This window comes from Callionymus lyra, chromosome 10 (genome assembly GCF_982586985.1).
Source record: "Callionymus lyra chromosome 10, fCalLyr1.hap1.1, whole genome shotgun sequence".
In the NCBI taxonomy this organism is placed as follows: Eukaryota; Metazoa; Chordata; class Actinopteri; order Syngnathiformes; family Callionymidae; genus Callionymus; species Callionymus lyra.
In genome coordinates, this window is record NC_141827.1 from 3028117 (window position 1) to 3052500 (window position 24384).

Consider the following 24384-nt stretch of genomic DNA (forward strand, 5'->3'; position numbering starts at 1 on the left):
TCTATGTTTGATGATCTACTGACTCCTTCAAGAAACATCTGTGTTTGATGATCTACTGACTCCTTCAAGAAACATCTGTGTTTGATGATCTACTGACTCCTTCAAGAAACATCTGTGTTTGATGATCTACTGACTCCTTCAAGAAACATCTGTGTTTGATGATCTACTGACTCCTTCAAGAAACATGTGTGTTTGATGATCTACTGACTCCTTCAAGAAACATCTGTGTTTGATGATCTACTGACTCCTTCAAGAAACATCTGTGTTTGATGATCTACTGACTCCTTCAAGAACCATCTGTGTTTGATGATCTACTGACTCCTTCAAGAAACATCTGTGTTTGATGATCTACTGACTCCTTCAAGAAACATCTGTGTTTGATGATCTACTGACTCCTTCAAGAAACATGTGTGTTTGATGATCTACTGACTCCTTCAAGAAACATCTGTGTTTGATGATCTACTGACTCCTTCAAGAAACATCTGTGTTTGATGATCTACTGACTCCTTCAAGAAACATCTGTGTTTAATGATCTACTGACTCCTTCAAGAAACATCTCAAGACACTTTTATTTAAGCTTTTCCTTGATTCTCTGAGAATCCTATGTTTGTCTCTGTGTTATCTTGATCTTTTAAGTATTTATTTTTATATTTATTGTTTTGATTGTTTAAGTTCTTTTTGACCCTGGTCTATAAAAGTGCTCTACAAATATAAATGACTTACTTATTCAGAGACGAGTCTGATTCAACGACTTATGGACTCGCAATAATCAAACAGATAATATCGTGACCTGATGTTTCTCTTTAAACAACACAAAATACAATTTTTTAAACTAGTTTTAAATTGTTTAAATCGCCTGAATCGTTGGACGAATGTTGGATTTAAACGAGGGTTCGAGGATCCAGAATGAAACACATGAGTCACAAGAGAATCTTAAAAATAATCATTTTAACTTCAACATTTTGTTGTAGTGAACGTCAACTTCATAATGATGTCACGAGATGTTCACTCCTTTCCCATGATGCACTGCAGCTCCTGTAACATGTTTAACCTCCTAAAGCAGTAAATATGAAACAGCTGAGATGATACGAGACACTGTCAGGGACAGATGGACAATTGTCTCAAACTATTGCTCAATAATAAAAGGAGGTTGAACGTTTAATTCTCAGGTGTAACTGGTAACTAGGCAACAAGAGTCGTCTGCAGGTGAACATGGTTTGATTCCATGATGTCGACAAAACACTTTCATTATTTCTATGATCCGACAGCAGCAGGAACTAGATTGAACTTTTCTCTGTGAGAGTCAACGTCCTTCATCGACTGTGATGCAGGTGCTAAAAAAAGCCTTGCTCAAGAGCTGCTGAGTGGAGGAACCACAGGCTGTGAAGAGCAGCAACGATGGAACATATTTAGGTTGCATTTTACTTGTATTTACCCTTGTGTTTATTTATGTTTACTTATATTTAGTTAAGTTAATTTATATTTATTTATGTTTACTTTTGTTTATTTATATGTATTTATGTTTACTTTTATTTAGTTATGTTTATTCATAGGTACTTATGTTTATCTATGTTTACTTATATTTATATATATGTACTTATGTTTATTTATGTTTTCTTATATTTATTTACAATGAACTTATATTTACTCATGTTTACTTATGTTTATTTACGTTTACATATGTTTATTTATGTTAACATATTTTTTATTTATGTTAACATGTTTTTATTTATGTTAACATATTTTTATTTATGTTTACTCATGTTTATTTATATTTACTTTTGTTTATTTATATGTACTTATGTTTATTTATATGTACTTATGTTTATTTATATTTACTTATGTTTATTTATATGTACTTATGTTTATTTATATTTACTTATGTTTATTCATGTTTCTTTATGTTTTCTCATGTTCATTTACGTTTAATTTTGTGTTTGTTTGTGGCTCATGTTTCCATCAAATATAAATTTGACACTTTTTATTTGAATAATGTAAATTCAAGAAAATCAATCGTTGCCGTCCTGAGATTTGGGCAGAATTTGAGCAATTAATTGAATTAACATCATCAAATCAGATATTTGATCTTTTTCCTCTGATCATCTCTGGATTAATATATTTTATATTGTGTTTTTGTATGACATCTGTTTCTAAAAGAGGTGTTTGTGACGAGAAACAACAACATCAATGACGAGCAATGATCTCATGACCTTCTAAACAGTCTCAGAGTTGGTAAATCCGAGGAACCTTCTTGTTCTCGGCTCGTCTTCCACTGACCTCATGTTTTCTCTCCGTACATTAAATCACTCGCTGACCTTTCTGATGGCAGCTCAGCGTCAACACCTCCCTCAGACCTGGACTCTGAAGCCCTTCGGACGATGACGTCACACCTCCGGAAAGATTCCACGATTATGGGCTGAAAACACATTTGTTCAAGATCATGAAATCATATTTTTCCTCATTAAACCTTCGACTAACTGCACGTCCCGATCAGCCGTTGCCATAGAAACTCCAGATTGTGTGCGACGATGCTACAAGGCCACTGTTGTGAGTCTGTGTGCGAGCACGAGTCCAGTGAGACGAGGCAGCAGTGACGGCGAGTCCAGGACAGAATCCAACAGATTCAGAAAGAATTAGAATCAAGAGTCAAGAGATCACGTGGTTATGTTGCTAAGCTAAGAGCTAATGTAGCTTCTGTTCATGGTCCACGACAACGGTTCGTGTCTTTGAGGTGATATTAGTTCTTTGGTCACATGATGTGTTTTTAAAACAGAGGATTTATTGTCTCGTCGCGTCTCAGTTACGTACACTTGACTCAAGTGTTCCTGAGAATCAAGCACAGTTTTACAAACAACTTAGAATCAACGAACACAAACCCTCGACTCACGGCAGGTCAGGGTTAGATTCCCGTGAACGTGTTGATTTTAACCACGTGATCGTATCGATTCATCTCTGACACTCAAACACATAAATCGAGAATCATAAAGTTGTGTTTTTGAAACTAACGTGTTCTTTGGTTCCCCAGATCGTGTTCTACTACTTTAGTCTGAACCTGGTCGCCCTAGAAACGTTTTAATGAGTCATCAGGACATTTTTCCAGAGCTCATGAAGCTACATGCTAATGCTAACCCATTTCAACTGTTAAGTAGTTAGTTTTGATCAACAATATTAACTAAACTAAACTAAACAATAATCTAAGTATAAAGCAAGAAAACATGTGTCAGCGTCTACAATCTTAACACGTCTATGGTGAGTCTGGTTCTCTCAAGGCTTCTGCTTCAAAACTGATCGTGTTTCTGGTGTCAAATGTGTTTCTATGGTAACAGTTTAGGACGAATGTAAACAAGTAATGAAAACATCTCAGAGCAGCTGAAGATCCTGAGAAGCAGTTTTTACAAGCGGTCTCCGGGGAAATCACTTGATTCACCTGAAGATCTCCAGAGTCGATGACAATTGATATTTGATGGATGGATCGGTTGATAAGGGTTCAACATCTCACTGCAGCTTCAGTGGCGTCATCACGACCCACCTGCTCACACTGACCCGGTCTGGCGGGAGGACGAGAAGATTTGGATCAGGGTTGGCAGCGTCAGTGACTCTGAGACGTGCAGATGGAGCTCAGGGAGGGTCGATGTTCTGACCACACGACATCACAGTCGTTCATCTGCCTCGGCTCTGGTTCTGGTTCTGGCTCTGGTTCTGGTTCTGCATCAACGCGACTCAAATATTCAAACGTTCATCTTCTGTTGCTGAAGATTCTCTCGACTTCATTCATTAACATCATCTTCTCATGTTTGACCCTGAAATCTCTTCTTATTGTAATTGAAGGTATTCATGTGAAGAGAAGAAGAATTGATCTAGAAATAATATTAATATAGTCGTTATAATGAAGACAATTAATCCAACGTATAGAATCTATAAAACATTACAAGCAACACTTGGATATAAACTCCACGACTTTATTTTAGAAAGATATTCTGACTGTGATAAAAGATATGATTAAAACATGTGAAATATTTAAATAAAATCCATCGTAATCAGAACAAAAATATTTATGCACAAAAAAGCTTCAGAATGAAACTAGAAATAAGAAATAAATCCACTTAAAAAGTGACTTTTCTTTCCTTAATAGAGCTTCTGTTACACAAAAACTACAATTTACCTTTTAGACTCAGTTTGTATCTCATGATGAGCAGAAGATTAATAATTCAAATATAAAAAAATAAAATTTAAGTTCCACAAAAAAACATCATCTTCCTTCATAAATGATTAAAATGGGAAAATGAGGTAAAATGTCTTCTGTCCTTCAAAACTATATAAAAACATTAGACATATTCGTTTCCATGGAGACGACGACACAAACAACATGAGTCGACACTTGATCACTGCTGGTTTTACTGCAGGAAAATAAATGAAATAATAATCAAATAATGATGATGTTAAGAAACAGGTTTAGAATGTTTTTATTTGTACTTTTTAAATATATTTCAATATTAATTAAAATAATATTCATCATTTATTATTTTCGTCAATATTTATTTTATTTCCTTGAAATGCAGAGGATTTTTTTTCGTTTTTTTATTTTGATTGATTATGATTGATTGCTGTTGGACTCAAGAGAGTTTGACTCACATGTTCGTGACATTATGAAGAAAAAATGTCATTTATATCTAATTAAGTTGAAACATTCTTTGTATAACAGACACATTTTTAAATGTTAAACATGTGAATTATTACACCATAAACCCAGATTTGTCTCATTCAGAAGTTCCATCAATATTTGAATCAAAAACAAAAACAAAGAACAAACTGCTTCATTCTTTGATGTTTTGGTGATTCTCGTCATTTCAAGTTGTTTTTTTCTCTGGAATGATTCCGTTAAAAACACTGATCTTTGAAAGCTGCTCGTGGGCTGAACGTTCTGCTCCAGTGACACAAAACTCTTCGCATGGTTTTAAAATCACGGAGACGATATTATATATGAAATGGTGGATTTTTCTCTCGTTCGACGGATGAAGCGAAGGTTCCACTGGACGCGCGCACGAGGATGAATCCGCGCGTCTTTGCGCATCAGCTGCGCACACGCTTGTTCGAGTGTCAGACGGATCCGTCACAGCGAGTCCTGGGCTCTAACACACCCTCAGCATCATCATCATCCTCCTCATCCTCCTCATCCTCCTCGTCCTCCTCATCGTCACCTCCTCTCCTCCGCACAACAGATGGTCCAGCAGGAGCGACGAGTCTCAACTTCAGCTCCACGGGATCAGAAGATCAGAAGATCCGCGAGATCTTTGCTGGACCTTCGTTCTCTGACGCCACTCGGCTCGAAGGTAGGAGATGTTTCTTCAGGCTTTAAAATCTCGTGGTCAGAGATCAGTGACGTCAGCGACCCTGACATGTGCAAGTATTTCTGCTTCTTCTGCGACCGAGACGAGCTTCTGGTCCATCACGCTCTCGCTGACCCGTCACTCAAACTTTTCTTATCCTAAATGATCGCATGTCAAAGGTCAGTGACGAGAGTGTGTTCGATGATTTAGGATTATTTGAGGTTCAAAAGATTCATGATCGAACAACTCACGTGATCTTTTAAATCCTCTTCAAACGTTGTTTCACCTTCAGAGCGGATTCAATAAATAAATCATTTTAAAACAGAAAGATTATTATCTTAAAAATATATATATCTGGGTTTTAAATTCATTACTTGTAGAGTTTGACACATTTTAATTGATAAAAGAATAGTTTTTAAAATACAACGTTACACTTTCAAACATGTATTATTCAAGAACATTCACAGTCATACCATCATTGATGTTGGAACATCTTGAATCTCGTAGATGAATAAATAAAGGAAGGGAGTGAAAGAGTCGATGTGATCGATCGATGGTATTGATCGGATGTAGGATTGAATCCATCTGGGAGTTGAACCCACATCCCTGCGTCTGCATGAGTAATGGACGTGTCACCAGGATTCACTGGACAGAAGACGAGAAACAAGTGAATTACAAACGTATTAAAGATCATTTAAGTTGAAGCTTCTCTTCGTGAGTCAAAAGAGTTTTAAACTCACCGTTGTTGGTTCTTCTATATTTGTTGGATTCTTTAAACTCATGAAAACATCTCAGACGTGTTGAAGAAAAGTTGAAACTGAAGTTTATACAAATCAACACATAAATATTTACACATCATTATTACACATTCATTCATTGACTTTTACTGGTTTAAGAACAAATGTTAGTTTAACTGTTATAACGATGGATGGATGGATGGATGGATGGATGGATGGATGGATGGATGGATGGATGGATGGATGGATGGATGGATGGATGGAAGGATGGATGATGGATGGATGGATGGATGGATGGATGGATGGAAGGATGGATGGATGGATGGATGGATGGATGGATGGATGGATGGATGGATGGATGGATGGATGGATGGATGGATGGATGGAGGGATGGATGGATGGATGGATGGATAGATGATAGATGGATTAATGGATGGATGGATGGATGAGGGATGGATGGATGGATGGATGGATGGATGGATGGATGGATAGACGATAGATGGATTAATGGATGGATGGATGGATGGATGGATGGATGGATGGATGGATGGATGGATGGATGGATGGATGGATGGATGGATGGATGGATGGATGGATGGATGGATGGATGGATGGATGGATGGATGGATGAAAAGACAAACTGATGGATGGATGGATAGTAAGATGGAAAGATAGATGGATGGATGGATGGATGGATGGATGGATGGATGAAAAGAAAAACTGATGGATGGATGGATGGATGAAAAGACAAACTGATGGATGGATGGATAGTAAGATGGGAAGATAAATGGATGGATGGATGGATGAAAAGACAAACTGATGGATGGATGGATAGTAAGATGGAAAGATACATGGATGGATGGATCGTGGATGGATGGATGATGGATGGATGGATGGATGGATGGATGGATGGATGGATGGATGGATGGATGGATGGATGGATGGATGGATAGTAAGATGGAAAGATACATGGATGGATGGATCGTGGATGGATGGATAGTAAGATGGAAAGATACATGGATGGATGGATGGATGGATGGATGGATGGATGGATGGATGGATGGATGGATGGATGGATGGATGGATGGATGGATGGATGGATGGATTAAAGAGGCTGTAGCGCATTAATCTCACGATATGATTCGAAACAATATTTTCTTCTCACTGAACAATCGATACGATTTGTTTCTGTTGCATCATTGTTGGAATATTTAACTGTCGTTGAAGTTATAGAAGTTAAATCACAAATATGTCTAAACATCAGCTTCAAAAGCAGATGGAGACAAATGTATCCCCTCGTCCTCAGTCAGTGGCAGGATGACATTGTTCCTTTATCTGCGGAGAACGTACTGTCTGCTGCCATCGAGAGGCTGGAATTATAATTACAACACAGAAATGAACAAACAGCTGAAATATTTTCATGTTAGTTATAAGTATAATATTATATATGTATATATATTTTATTTGCACAAACTTAAATGGAAGATAAACCATAAAAGAAACAATAATTAAAATTCAACATGATTTGAAAGACTTTACACATATAAAATATATATAAATGTGATTTTAGTTTTGAAAATGGATCGATCGACTGCTCAAGTCAATACAGTGACGTTAAAATAATATCAACATATATATATATATATATATATATATCTATATCTTTTTTTCTTCACACCGTCCTATAGAGAACTTTGCAACCATTAAAAAGGTGCAATCAAGGACGTGAGAATGAGGAGATATTGATTATTGATCAGAAACACACTTCAGCGACTGAAGTGTTGTCCGAGGCGTGAACATCTCAGCAGCTCAGGTCCTCACTGAGGTTCACAGGAGCTTCACTGGAGCAGCTGGCGTGACGAGGACGCGGCACACGCGTGACAACATGTGATTGAACGTGTCGGAGCTGGTGGAAGATGATGACGACGGTGGTGATGAAGTCATGCTGTGTTGGAGGATCTGCTCGTGAGAACATCTTGAGATGCACGGATCAGGTGGTTGACGGTCATCTCCTCGCTCCTGCTTCACGAGTCGAGACACGTTTGAAACGATGAAGATGATCTTCGTTCTCTGGATCTGTAACACCTGAGATGATGTCTGCACTCACAGAGGACAGAGCTCTGCCAAGCAGCTCCATCCCAGCAGATGTATTATATGTTCATTAATGTTTGTATTTTAGGAACAAAACTGTCATGAACAAGATCAACCAGACAGAACTTTCTCTGAAGAAAAAGTCGTGCAATTGACACACACTCTTGTTGAGGAGCTTTGCATCATGGGAAGAAAGTTCAGGTGACGTCAAGATGTTTCCAGTTCTATACAACAGGGTGGAGTCCCAGGGGCAGACATCTGTTGTCATAAGTCGGCCTCAGTATTGACATGATTTACCTGTAAAGTCCAGGTAGAGACACTCTCACCTGAAACAAACCACAAGTTACTTTGTGGTTATTTTTCTTCTTCATCAGAGAAAAAACTGCAGTTTTGACTCTGTCACATTTAAGCCCCGCCCACAAACAGATTGACCTATTTTCCTGGAGACGTTTTGTCAGAACCAACGTGGACCGTGAGCCGCGAGCGTCGCGCCTGGTGGACGTGAGACTCCTGACACGTGTAGATGTTCCAGAGAAACGATATATTTGGGTCGATGTTCCTGGAGCTCAAGTCAAAGGTGACCTGACTCGTGTGGATCGGTGGTCACGTGATGAACGGTCAAGCTCTTCTGTGAGGAACACGTTCCTTCACTGAAGAGTTGAGGAACCTTCAAGCCTCAGCAGGAACCCGGACCTGACATCGACCCGAGAACCTTCATGGCTCGTGTGCTCGTCTCTGATCAATACTGCGAGAGCGAGAGACGAGTATTAATCCAGGATACCTTCAGCTCCGCGGAGCATCTGACGTTAAGCTGCTGATCTCCACATGAAAGAGACGACGCTCACGCGTGTGACGTGGAAGCTGGTGTTCCTGCTGCAAGAAGATCCAAACATTCTGTTGCTTCCACTTTGACTCACGGCGAGGAACAGAAGGACGAGGACGTCACGAGTCGCACCCGGAGTCAAAGTTCACCCGTCGGTTCTCGTCAAGCCGTCCTCGCGTCACGAGACGTCGGTGACTTTCTGTCCATTAAAGAGAAGGAACGTTTTGGACCAGAAGATCCAGAACAAGCTTCGGCGATGAAGATGAAAACTGGGTTTAAAGCCACGAGTGCGACGAGACGTGAAGGATCCTCGTTCGCTCTTGAATAACTAACGTCAGCATCTGTCGCTTTATTTCATGTAAATACTTCACGGACGAGTAAACATTGTTTCTTCGGCGTTTTACTTCAGATCAACGTCAACATTACAAGTTTATTACAGTGTTTTAAAGTTTGAATAATAACAAAGTAGATGATCACTAAAAACATGGACTTGTAGATTAAATGTCGTTTTTTCTGTAGTTGTATCATTTATTAACGTCATGTCGTGGATCAAATTATTATTTACGTTTATTTAAAACATTTAATTAATTGAATTGTTGTTTCACAGAATCTCTAAAGACACAAAAACTCAAATATCGACTCAAGCTTTAAAGCTTTGATGAAATCATGAGCAGTTTTACTTGTTACTTTACTGAAGTAAACTTTGACCCAGTTTGACCTCATTATACCAACATTAGTTTCCATCCGTTCTTCATCCACGACGACATTCATGTGTTCACTCAGTGAAACATTCATGTGTTCATTCAGTGAAACATTCATGTGTTCATTCAGTGAAACATTCATGTGTTCATTCAGTGAAACATTCATGTGTTCATTCAGTGAAACATTCATGTGTTCATTCAGTGAAACATTCATGTGTTCATTCAGTGAAACATTCATGTGTTCATTCAGTGAAACATTCATGTGTTCATTCAGTGAAACATTCATGTGTTCACTCAGTGAAACATTCACGTGTTCATTCAGTGAAACATTCATGTGTTCACTCAGTGAAACATTCATGTGTTCACTCAGTGAAACATTCACGTGTTCATTCAGTGAAACATTCACGTGTTCATTCAGTGAAACATTCATGTGTTCACTCAGGGAAACATTCACGTGTTCATTCAGTGAAACATTCATGTGTTCACTCAGGGAAACATTCACGTGTTCATTCAGTGAAACATTCATGTGTTCATTCAGTGAAACATTCATGTGTTCATTCAGTGAAACATTCATGTGTTCACTCAGTGAAACATTCATGTGTTCACTCAGTGAAACATTCATGTGTTCATTCAGTGAAACATTCATGTGTTCATTCAGTGAAACATTCATGTGTTCATTCAGTGAAACATTCATGTGTTCACTCAGTGAAACATTCATGTGTTCATTCAGTGAAACATTCATGTGTTCACTCAGTGAAACATTCATGTGTTCACTCAGTGAAACATTCATGTGTTCATACAGTGAAACATTCATGTGTTCATTCAGTGAAACATTCATGTGTTCATTCAGTGAAACATTCATGTGTTCATTCAGTGAAACATTCATGTGTTCATTCAGTGAAACATTCATGTGTTCACTCAGTGAAACATTCATGTGTTCACTCAGTGAAACATTCATGTGTTCATTCAGTGAAACATTCATGTGTTCATTCAGTGAAACATTCATGTGTTCACTCAGTGAAACATTCATGTGTTCATTCAGTGAAACATTCATGTGTTCATTCAGTGAAACATTCATGTGTTCATTCAGTGAAACATTCATGTGTTCACTCAGTGAAACATTCATGTGTTCATTCAGTGAAACATTCATGTGTTCATTCAGTGAAACATTCATGTGTTCATTCAGTGAAACATTCATGTGTTCATTCAGTGAAACATTCATGTGTTCATACAGTGAAACATTCATGTGTTCACTCAGTGAAACATTCATGTGTTCATTCAGTGAAACATTCATGTGTTCATTCAGTGAAACATTCATGTGTTCACTCAGTGAAACATTCATGTGTTCATTCAGTGAAACATTCATGTGTTCATTCAGTGAAACATTCATGTGTTCATTCAGTGAAACATTCATGTGTTCACTCAGTGAAACATTCATGTGTTCACTCAGTGAAACATTCATGTGTTCACTCAGTGAAACATTCATGTGTTCATTCAGTGAAACATTCATGTGTTCACTCAGTGAAACATTCATGTGTTCATTCAGTGAAACATTCATGTGTTCATTCAGTGAAACATTCATGTGTTCACTCAGTGAAACATTCATGTGTTCACTCAGTGAAACATTCATGTGTTCATTCAGTGAAACATTCATGTGTTCACTCAGTGAAACATTCATGTGTTCATTCAGTGAAACATTCATGTGTTCACTCAGTGAAACATCAATGTTGCCGTAGAAAGTATTTACAAAGAAAACTCCTCAAAGGTTTTACTATCAAATCTAATATTTGATCCTTTGAAAACCAGAAGAAAAGGTGTGAAGAAAAATCTAAGAAATATTTCAAGTCAAATAAAAACTGAAACAACAAATGAAATTATTGATCGATTTGAATGTTTTCAATCGATAACAACACACTCATGTGTTTCTACTACACACCAGATACTTTGTCTCCTGATCCACTTAAACCACACAAAGTTTCTATTGATTCTCTGATGAAGTTCACGTACAAATGTATTTTAATCTTTTCTTTCATCTTGAGAAGAAAAATATTAACTTGAACCTGAAATGTTTTCTACAGACCAGAGAAGGAGGAACTAAAGTGTGTGTTAAAGTGTGTGTGTGTTAAAGTGTGTATGTGTGTGTGTGTTACAGTGTATATGTGTGTGTTTGTTAAAGTGCGTATGTGTTAAATTGTGTATGTGTGTTACAGTGTATATGTGTGTGTGTTAAAGTGAGTTTGTGCGTCATCAATGGTCTCCACCTCCAAAGTACTCGTTGTATAAAAAAGCGTGATTACAGCTGGAGGAGGAGTGAAGCCATTATTATATCATAATGGACTCTCGTAACCTCTTGTTCGTCCAGATTTCAGAGCAACTTTATAAAGTAATAAAGTGTAAAACATGGTCATGATGAGAAGTTACTGCGTCTTGAAGAACATTCACTACATGACACCAGAGTTGATACTAGTTGATGTTTAATGACACCAGAGTTGATACTAGTTGATGTTTAATGACACCAGAGTTGATACTAGTTGATGTTTAATGACACCAGAGTTGATACTAGTTGATGTTTAATGACACCAGAGTTGATACTAGTTGATGTTTAATGACACCAGAGTTGATACTAGTTGATGTTTAATGACACCAGAGTTGATACTAGTTGATGTTTAATGACACCAGAGTTGATACTAGTTGATGTTTAATGACACCAGAGTTGATACTAGTTGATGTTTAATGACACCAGAGTTGATACTAGTTGATGTTTAATGACACCAGAGTTGATACTAGTTGATGTTTAATGACACCAGAGTTGATACTAGTTGATGTTTAATGACACCAGAGTTGATACTAGTTGATGTTTAATGACACCAGAGTTGATACTAGTTGATGTTTAATGACACCAGAGTTGATACTAGTTGATGTTTAATGACACCAGAGTTGATACTAGTTGATGTTTAATGACACCAGAGTTGATACTAGTTGATGTTTAATGACACCAGAGTTGATACTAGTTGATGTTTAATGACACCAGAGTTGATACTAGTTGATGTTTAATGACACCAGAGTTGATACTAGTTAATGTTTAATGACACCAGAGTTGATACTAGTTGATGTTTAATGACACCAGAGTTGATACTAGTTGATGTTTAATGACACCAGAGTTGATACTAGTTGATGTTTAATGACACCAGAGTTGATACTAGTTGATGTTTAATGACACCAGAGTTGATACTAGTTGATGTTTAATGACACCAGAGTTGATACTAGGTGATGTTTAATGACACCAGAGATGATACTAGTTGATGTTTGATGACACCAGAGTTGATACTAGTTGATGTTTAATGACACCAGAGTTGATACTAGGTGATGTTTAATGACACCAGAGATGATACTAGTTGATGTTTGATGACACCAGAGTTGATACTAGTTGATGTTTAATGACACCAGAGTTGATACTAGTTGATGTTTAATGACACCAGAGTTGATACTAGTTGATGTTTAATGAAACCAGAGTTGATACTAGTTGATGTTTAATGATAACAGAGTTGATACTAGTTGATGTTTAATGACACCAGAGTTGATACTAGTTGATGTTTAATGACACCAGAGTTGATACTAGTTGATGTTTAATGACACCAGAGTTGATACTAGTTGATGTTTAATGACACCAGAGTTGATACTAGGTGATGTTTAATGACACCAGAGATGATACTAGTTGATGTTTGGTGACACCAGAGATGATACTAGTTGATGTTTAATGACACCAGAGTTGATACTAGTTGATGTTTAATGACACCAGAGTTGATACTAGTTGATGTTTAATGACACCAGAGTTGATACTAGTTGATGTTTAATGACACCAGAGTTGATACTAGGTGATGTTTAATGACACCAGAGATGATACTAGTTGATGTTTGATGACACCAGAGTTGATACTAGTTGATGTTTAATGACACCAGAGTTGATACTAGGTGATGTTTAATGACACCAGAGATGATACTAGTTGATGTTTGATGACACCAGAGTTGATACTAGTTGATGTTTAATGACACCAGAGTTGATACTAGTTGATGTTTAATGACACCAGAGTTGATACTAGTTGATGTTTAATGAAACCAGAGTTGATACTAGTTGATGTTTAATGATAACAGAGTTGATACTAGTTGATGTTTAATGACACCAGAGTTGATACTAGTTGATGTTTAATGAAACCAGAGTTGATACTAGTTGATGTTTAATGACACCAGAGTTGATAGTAGTTGATGTTTAATGACACCAGAGTTGATACTAGGTGATGTTTAATGACACCAGAGATGATACTAGTTGATGTTTGATGACACCAGAGATGATACTAGTTGATGTTTAATGACACCAGAGTTGATACTAGTTGATGTTTAATGACACCAGAGTTGATACTAGTTGATGTTTAATGACACCAGAGTTGATACTAGGTGATGTTTAATGACACCAGAGATGATACTAGTTGATGTTTGATGACACCAGAGATGATACTAGTTGATGTTTAATGACACCAGAGTTGATACTAGTTGATGTTTAATGACACCAGAGTTGATACTAGGTGATGTTTAATGACACCAGAGATGATACTAGTTGATGTTTGATGACACCAGAGTTGATACTAGTTGATGTTTAATGACACCAGAGTTGATACTAGTTGATGTTTAATGACACCAGAGTTGATACTAGTTGATGTTTAATGAAACCAGAGTTGATACTAGTTGATGTTTAATGATACCAGAGTTGATACTAGTTGATGTTTAATGACACCAGAGTTGATACTAGTTGATGTTTAATGAAACCAGAGTTGATACTAGTTGATGTTTAATGACACCAGAGTTGATACTAGTTGATGTTTAATGAAACCAGAGTTGATACTAGTTGATGTTTAATGACACCAGAGTTGATACTAGTTGATGTTTAATGACACCAGAGTTGATACTAGTAGAAGTTTAATGAAACCAGAGTTGATACTAGTTGATGTTTAATGACACCAGAGTTGATACTAGTTGATGTTTAATGACACCAGAGTTGATACTAGTTGATGTTTAATGACACCAGAGTTGATACTAGTTGATGTTTAATGACACCAGAGTTGATACTAGTTGATGTTTAATGACACCAGAGTTGATACTAGTAGATGTTTAATGAAACCAGAGTTGATACTAGTTGATGTTTAATGACACCAGAGTTGATACTAGTTGATGTTTAATGACACCAGAGTTGATACTAGTTGATGTTTAATGACACCAGAGTTGATACTAGTTGATGTTTAATGACACCAGAGTTGATACTAGTTGATGTTTAATGACACCAGAGTTGATACTAGTTGATGTTTAATGAAACCAGAGTTGATACTAGTTGATGTTTAATGACACCAGAGTTGATACTAGTTGATGTTTAATGAAACCAGAGTTGATACTAGTTGATGTTTAATGACACCAGAGTTGATACTAGTTGATGTTTAATGACACCAGAGTTGATACTAGTAGATGTTTAATGAAACCAGAGTTGATACTAGTTGATGTTTAATGACACCAGAGTTGATACTAGTTGATGTTTAATGACACCAGAGTTGATACTAGTTGATGTTTAATGACACCAGAGTTGATACTAGTTGATGTTTAATGACACCAGAGTTGATACTAGTTGATGTTTAATGAAACCAGAGTTGATACTAGTTGATGTTTAATGACACCAGAGTTGATACTAGTTGATGTTTAATGACACCAGAGTTGATACTAGTTGATGTTTAATGACACCAGAGTTGATACTAGTTGATGTTTAATGACACCAGAGTTGATACTAGTTGATGTTTAATGACAACAGAGTTGATACTAGTTGATGTTTAATGACACCAGAGTTGATACTAGTTGATGTTTAATGACACCAGAGTTGATACTAGTTGATGTTTAATGACACCAGAGTTGATACTAGTTGATGTTTAATGACACCAGAGTTGATACTAGTTGATGTTTAATGACACCAGAGTTGATACTAGTTGATGTTTAATGACACCAGAGTTGATACTAGTTGATGTTTAATGACACCAGAGTTGATACTAGTTGATGTTTAATGACACCAGAGTTGATACTAGTTAGTTAGATATAGTTGTTGATAAAAGTCGGTTCGTTTTCAAACATCACGTCTGGAATATCGAAGGGATTTTAGATGAAAATCCTTGAATCACTCGAACGTGTGGTGATGATCTCACGTGTCCTCCTGTGACTTCTGTCTTCACTTGTCCATCATTTCCTCATCGAAGGGGAGTCACTTCACATCACCACACGTGTTGAGAGATTCATCGACGAGCACTTCATCACGACACCATCAGGACCTCAAGTCGTGGAGCTGCTGCTCCGTGAGTTTAGCCAACAAACCTTTCTTGACCAGAGAGTTGACGTCTCGCAGGAAACTCTCCGGTGGATCGAGAAGATGAACACATGAAGACAGGTGTCGTCATGGCAACCCTGTCTGTTCTGTTGCCGTCCTTCACGTGACCTGGAGTTGAAATGTTTTTGCTCTCAGCTTGAAATAACTCCCTCAATGTGTCGCCTTATCATGGGTTCTATGAGGTGGACGTCCGTCCTGTGAGTCTTGAAGAGCTTCAGTCAACACTTTATAAGAAGAAGTCAACGTCAAATTAATGTTAATGACAACAAGAGCAGAGAAGACGAAACAAACACAACGTAAAAGAAGAAACATATGAAACAAACAAAACAATCTCAGCTCTCGTCAAAATCTCTTAAATCACAATATTGACATCAACGCTTAGTTTGAGTGATGGAGGCCGAAGAGAAAATGTCATAAATCTCAGGTAAATCACATTGAAAAAGCTTCTTCACGTCAACGATCAGGATGACGAGACGTGACTGAAGGACGATCTATTCTCATGAAACATGGACGAGCTTCAACACCAGCTCGACCACCAACGTTCTCCATCAATCATGACCTACTGAAGCATCAGAAGACGTAGAAATACTTTTTCATTCTTGAATTAAAGCTGGAGGTTCGATGTTCCAACATCTGTTTCAACTCTAAACTTATGACGTTGACACCAGACTCACAGAGATAATAGTTGTTTGTGAGTAAATAATGAAGTTTCTACAGTCATTGATCAAAAGTAACAACACAATAACTTTACAAACTCATGAATGTTTTTAATTCTTTATAAAGTTTTATTATCTCTAACCTCATTGGGAAATAAACTAGTTTTAAATCAGTTCAATGCTAACAGAAGCTAATGCTACTGTTACGCTGAAAATAACTCATTTAAAGTAACATTTTCAAACACACAGTTGTTTCTGTCAGTCTGGACATCCAGGCTTTATTTGTGATCTTATTTATAATCACAAAATAATGATCTGATTATAGATGTTATCATAAAAGTTCAATAACTGGATATTATGTTGTTATAACATATAAACCTATATAAACATAAACATATAAACCTATATAAACATAAACATATAAACCTATATAAACATAAACATATAAACCTATTTAAACATAAACATATAAACCTATATAAACATAAAAATATAAACCTATATAAACATGAACATATAAACCTATTTAAACATAAACATATAAACCTATATAAACATAAACATATAAACCTATATAAACATAAACATATAAACCTATATAAACATAAACATATAAACCTATATAAACATAAACATATAAACCTATTTAAACATAAACATATAAACCTATATAAACATAAACATATAAACCTATTTAAACATAAACATATAAACCAATATAAACATAAACATATAAACCTATATAAACATAAACATATAAACCTCTATAAACATAAATATATAAACCAATATAAATATAAACATAAACATATTAACCTATATAAACATAAACATATAAACCTCTATAAACATGAAAATATAAACCAATATAAATATAAACATAAACATATTAACCTATATAAACATAAACATATAAACCTATATAAACATAAATATATAAACCAATATAAACATAAACATCTAAACCTATATGAACATAAACATATAAACCTATATAAACAGAAATATATAAACCTATATAAACATAAACATATAAACCTATATAAACATAAACATATAAACCTATATAATAATATAAACCTATATAAACATAAACATACAAACCTTTACAAACCTGCTGTGGAAGAAGATTTGTTGATTACAAATGTCATAGAAATGATTCTTGAAATAAGAAGTTCTTTGAAATGTTAAGATTTAAATCAAACACACTTGAACAGTCGAACAGTCGTGATCCCGACACACAGAGGTTTCTAACTAGCAGCTCCCGTCACAACCAGTGTCTCCTGGGAAGGACGGATCCGTCGTTCCTCCGTGTGAATGATTTATGTTCTCCTGCCGCCGACGTCAACAAAACAGCCGACACGAGGAACGGAAGACGAGTCGCCTAAATTTAGACGCTCACACACTCGACCCTCCTCCAACAACATCACGCTACTACGACGCCTCGCTGGAGGACGGTCGTAACCACGGTAACTGCAGACTCAGGGAACAGTCGGGAACTCACCCGAGGATGAAATTCACATTTTACAGCCAACAATGACTGGAATTGTCTTTTTTCTTCAATGAAGTCTCGTCTCACAGATGACGATCAATGGAGTGGTTTTCATCAATCAGAGCTGGATCTTCTCCGTTCATGACTAGAACCTCCACCATCCTGGAGTCTTCCGTCTCAACATCTCAACACTTAAACAGATGAAAGCGGCGGCGAGACAGCAGAGCTCGTGCTCGTCTGACGTACTATTGACCGCAGGAGCCTCAGAGATGATCTGCTTCATGGACGTGGGAGGAAGAGAAGCAGGACTGAAGGCTTTTCTAGTGAAGCTTCTCTTCCAGACACATTAACTCACAGAGCAGAGGCCGAGCTCGGATCAGACCCACGAGCTCATGGCTACGACTCAATATTCTCAGCTCACGTCGATGCTCGAGCTTCTGTCGAGTCGGATTCAAATCTCAGAACCTGATCATTGATCTCAGGATCAAGAGAAATATTCTCACCGTTTTATTTAAGTACTTACTGTGAAGATACAAGACTTTTTACTTGATGGTGACGGCAACAAAATTACAATAATAGTAAACAATCATTACTTCAATTCATCTCCAACTAATGTATTTATTGGAAGATAAATATATATATTAACAATATATGTTTGAGCAGGTATTGAGTTACTATGACAACAACACTTGAATAACTTCACTTAAAAAGTCCACTCAGTTCGTCAAAAGATAAACTATTTAACTGATACATCACAACCACAAACATAATTTTAACTGAAATAAAATTGTTTCTTGTCGTTCTACGTTAGCTTGACTTCTTTTCAAACTTCTCAGAATTATACTTTTTTATCCACACAAACAAATCCTGGCATGAAACTCTTTTTTGGTCTCGACTGAGTATCTGTCGACACGTTTACAATCACTGGTGGAACTTGTTAGCTGATAGCCACACTGGCTAACTAGCATAGCGGCTACTGTTGAGATGCTAATGGTGAGGAGGAAGAACAAAGATGGTGGACGGAGAAGGTTCAAGGATTTCAATGAAGTAAAATCATTTACGCTGTATTATTATTACACATAGATTCATATCTGGATGTTAAAAGTTTATTTTATAATAGTGTCGTCGATCAAACACCAACTACAGTACGAACCGCCATCTTATATCGTTGCTAACAAACTGCTGGTTTAATATTTCTTGATGCAGAAATGATTCAAGTTGTTCCATCAATATCAACATATGAAGGTCGTGTGTCACCTTCTGAAGGTCATTCATTCTTTAATGTAGTGATGAAGATAAACTCTGTGTCCTTCGTTTGAAGCAAAAACAAGTTTGTTTCATCGGTTCTGTCGCTCAATGTCACTAACTGTTGCCATGGAGACAGAAGTGTGTCTCTCCAACTACGACTGTTATGATGAACAGACTCCACCGTCTGTGCGTCTGAAACAAGAGAAGAAGTTGTTGTTCCAGGAGAACCTCGGAGGTTCGTTGTTGGAAACTGGTTGTTGAGCGGTTGAACTGGTTGTTGTGTAAACAACAACACAACTGATAGATGTGACAGACCGATCACCAGCTACACAAACAATACAAGAGTATTAAAGGACAGTTTCGAGGCTCGGCCATTATGTTGGTCGTGATGTTAGTAGTGATGTTAGTAGTGATGTTAGTAGTGATGTTAGTAGTGATGTTAGTCGTGATATTAGTAGTTATGTTAGTCATGATGTTGGTCGTGGTGTTAGTAGTGATGTTGGTTGTGATGTTGGTCGTGATGTTAGTAGTTATGTTAGTCATGATGTTGGTCGTGATGTTGGTCGTGGTGTTAGTAGTGATGTTGGTCGTGATGTTGGTTGTGGTGTTAGTCGTGATGTTAGTAGTGATGTTAGTCGTGATGTTAGTAGTGATGTTAGTAGTGATGTTGGTTGTGATGTTGGTCGTGATGTTAGTTGTGATGTTAGTAGTTATGTTAGTCATGATGTTGGTCGTGATGTTGGCCGTGATGTTGGTTGTGATGTTGGTCGTGATGTTGGTTGTGATGTTGGTTGTGATGTTGGTCGTGATGTTGGTTGTGATGTTGGTCGTGATGTTGGTCGAGATGTTGGTCGTGATGTTGGCCGTGATGTTGGTTGTGATGTTAGTAGTTATGTTAGTCATGATGTTGGTCGTGATGTTGGTCGTGATGTTGGTCGTGATGTTGGTCGTGATGTTGGTTGTGATGTTGGTCATGATGTTAGTCATGATGTTGGTCGTGATGTTAGTTGTGATGTTAGTAGTTATGTTAGTCATGATGTTGGTCGTGATGTTGGTCGTGATGTTGGTTGTGATGTTGGTTGTGATGTTGGTCGTGATGTTGGTCGAGATGTTGGTCGTGATGTTAGTTGTGATGTTAGTAGTTATGTTGGTCGTGATGTTGGTCGTGATGTTGGTTGTGATGTTGGTCGTGATGTTGGTCGAGATGTTGGTCGTGATGTTGGCCGTGATGTTGGTTGTGATGTTGGTCGTGATGTTGGTTGTGATGTTGGTCGTGATGTTAGTAGTTATGTTAGTCATGATGTTGGTCGTGATGTTGGTTGTGATGTTGGTCGTGATGTTGGTTGTGATGTTGGTCGTGATGTTGGTCGTGATGTTGGTCATGATGTTGGTCGTGATGTTGGTCGTGATGTTGGTTGTGATGTTGGTTGTGATGTTGGTCGTGATGTTGGTCGTGATGTTGGTCGTGCTGTTGGTCGTGATGTTGGTCGTGATGTTAGTTGTGATGTTAGTAGTTATGTTAGTCATGATGTTGGTCGTGATGTTGGTCGTGATGTTAGTAGTGATGTTGGTCGTGATGTTAGTAGTTATGTTAGTAGTTATGTTAGTCATGATGTTGGTCGTGATGTTAGTAGTGATGTTGGTCGTGATGTTGGTCGTGGTGTTGGTTGTGATGTTGGTCGTGATGTTAGTTGTGATGTTAGTAGTTATGATAGTCATGATGTTAGTCGTGATGTTGGTTGTGATGTTGGTTGTGATGTTGGTCGTGATGTTAGTTGTGATGTTAGTAGTTATGTTAGTCATGATGTTGGTCGTGATGTTGGTCGTGATGTTGGTCGTGATGTTGGTCGTGATGTTGGTTGTGTATTATTATTATTATTATTATTATTATTATTATTATTATTATTATTATTATTATTATTATTATTATTATTATTATTATTATTATTATTATTATTATTATTATTATTATTAACTCCAGGATCTACTTCGTTGACCAAAGAAACTCTTTCCATTGAAGACACTCTTGTGTTTCGTTCGATGACACGAATGTAAAAGTTCGTCTCGTTGTCATCGAGTCAGAGAAACAAGTCAAACATCATCTTCTTTGATGTTCTGTCAGACCCGAGAATGGGCCGCGGTCAGGGGTTTGAAACCAGCGACACTGACGTGAGATGTTTGATGTTCTCGCTCGAGCTCCAACATCCAGAAGCAGGAACATGTATTCATGGATGAAGAGTTTGAAGGAACTGCTGCGAGCGTGATCTTGATTTCACGCCACACGGCGAACAAAGCACCAGAGGATTCTTGACGAGCACAGAAACTCACACCAGCAGAGACTCACTCATTGTTTCCTTCAGGCCGTCGTCCAAGAACAGAGTGTGAAACATTCGTTCTCACAAATGCATCTTGGGTGGCGAGTGTTAAACCGTCACCGAAGTCTCTTTTTGTTCATTCTTGAGTCTTTTCAAGGCGGGATCGGATCAGAACCTTCTCCAGGTTAGTTTCACAAACAGGAGTTTGTAAAGAAATGAGCAGAAAATTTCGTGTGAAGAAGTGTCTTATCATAACAAAGTTATCTCAAGACACTATACAGTTGAAATAAGACTACAGTTGATCAAGGAAAAATAGATCCAGCAATTCAACAAAGAGCAACAAACAAAACACTGTACAGTGAGCTATGGCGAGGAAAAACTTCCTTTTAGAAGCAGAAACCTCGAGCGGAACCAGACTCATTGTTGACGGCCTGCCGCTTTGACCGGCTGGGAGGAAGGATGGGGGGGTAGACAGATGGATAAGGAGAGGAGTGAGGGAGGATATAGTGAGAGAAAAGAGGAGAGTGTAGGAGGGTCCATGGGGGTGCTGGAGAGATAAAAGATAGGACTTCTATTTTTAGAAGGTATAACTAGAATAACCTGAACAACGCGAACAACTTGAATAACTTGAATAACTTAATAACTTGAATAACTTGAATAACTTGAATAACTTGAATAACTTGAATAACTTGAATAACTTGAATAACTTGAATAACTTGAATAACTTGAATAACTTGAATAACTTGAATAACTTAATAACTTGAATAACTTAATAACTGAATAACTTGAATAACTTGAATAACTTGAATAACTTGAATAACTTGAATAACTTGAATAACTTGAATAACTTGAATAACTTGAATAGTTTGAATAACTTGAATAATAGCTAGAGTAATAGCCAGTATGGTAACTAGCATAACTACAATAACTACAATAACTACAATAAATACAATAAATACAATAAATACAATAAATACAATAAATACAATAAATACAATAAATACAATATAGACTAACAAGAATAATAACTAGAATAACTAGAATATCTTTAGTCTTTACTGGTTTCTGTATCTATTAAAGTCAAAGATGTGTTGAGTAGATTTTTAATTCTGTCGACTTGTGCAGTTATTTGATTGAAAAACTGATCAGACGATCAATTATTAATAACTAACCAGTGCGACTCTAATAACCAACACATACATATTTCAAATGTTTAACTCGACACCAACAGTTTTGTATTATTTGGCCTCCGTTGAAACGACGTCTATTTCAGGGACAAACAAACATTATGAAACATCTTCCTCACAAATGCCTTTGAGCAACACATTCATCGCAGCACGTGGAGCTTCAGTCGTGCTGGACTTCAGACAAAACCCGGCTTTGTTTGAAGCAGCAGGCGGGGGTGCAGCGGGACTGAACCCCTCGTCTTGTCAAAGACAGTTTCATGCTCTGAACTATTTTCACTTCAGTGAGGAGAAGACGTTCCTCGTTCACTCGGAAGAAACACAAGCAGGGAAGAGACTAATGAGAGCGTTACACACTAGAGATGCTATCAACACACACACACACACACACACCCCCCACACACACACGCACACACACACACACACACACACACACACACGCACGCACACACACACACACACACACGCACGCACACACACGCACGCACACACACACACACAACCGTGCACTTGCCCCTATACATACACCCCCCCTATACACACACAAACACACACCCCTATAGACACAACCCCTATAGATCAATAAAGTTTTACCTTACCTTACCTTACCTTAGATACACACACGTCCCTATACATACACACACACGCACACCCCTACACACACACCCCTATACATACAAACACACCTCTATACACACACAGCTCCCTATACACACACACACATCCCTATAGAGACACACACACCCCTATACATACACAACCACACACCCCTATACATACACACACACACACACCCCTACACACACACACCTATACATACAAACACACCTCTATACACACACAGCTCCCTATACACACACACACACACACACCCCTATACATACACAAACACACACCCCTATACATACACACACACCCCTATACACCCCCTATACATACACATACACACACCCCAAAAACACACCCACACGTCTATACACACACACCCCTATACACACACCCCCCTATACACACACACACAACCCTATACACACACACACACACACACACCCCTATACACACACACACGCACCTATATACAGTATATAAAATACTTACTTACTAACACAACCACACATGCACACACAGACTCACATATACACAACCACACACACACACACACACACACACATACTAACATACACAACCACATACACAGACTCACACGTACACAACCACACAAGCGGAACATGTGGTACGTGGCAACTGAGCAACGGAGGATCCACAACAAAGCAGTTCCACGGACAATAAAACAATATTTTCAATCTTAGGTTTTGTTGCTTCAGCAGAACAAATGTCTTCAAAACTGTGAATCAGAACAAATTCAAATCAATAAAGACTTTAAAACTCTTGAAGTTCA

The 24384-nt window shown here is 37.5% G+C and overlaps 1 protein-coding gene across 1 annotated transcript in view; it reads left to right on the top strand.

The window, feature by feature from the left end:
• The first annotated feature begins 5052 nt into the window (after positions 1–5052).
• The window catches only part of LOC148069917 (caM kinase-like vesicle-associated protein), a 47500-nt gene continuing 28168 nt past the window's right edge, over positions 5053–24384 (top strand). The window contains exon 1 of the mRNA XM_087801339.1: positions 5053–5330. The gene's annotated coding sequence lies outside the window, so the exon portion shown is untranslated. The remainder of the gene's footprint in view (positions 5331–24384) is intronic.